Source organism: Dacryopinax primogenitus (assembly GCF_000292625.1).
Source record: "Dacryopinax primogenitus strain DJM-731 SS1 chromosome Unknown DACRYscaffold_4, whole genome shotgun sequence".
In the NCBI taxonomy this organism is placed as follows: Eukaryota; Fungi; Basidiomycota; class Dacrymycetes; order Dacrymycetales; family Dacrymycetaceae; genus Dacryopinax; species Dacryopinax primogenitus.
In genome coordinates, this window is record NW_024467201.1 from 1,240,796 (window position 1) to 1,241,050 (window position 255).

Sequence of the window (255 nt, forward strand, 5' to 3'; positions counted from 1 at the left end):
CATATGACCAAGGATGAGGTCATATGAGGTCATGCACAGCCATGCACAGCAGGTCACCTGACCATCCAATCCTTCCAGCAGGTTCCAGCACATGCCAAGGTATACCAGCTACTTCCATGTCATAAAGGCTTAGTCATGTCTCTTGACCAACCAATGAGCTGGTGCCCTGACATCTGCCCACAGCCAACCAACAAAATGAACAACTGCGATCATGCCATTGCTCTTGAGAGAGCAGAAGAAGCTCTTATTCATCTG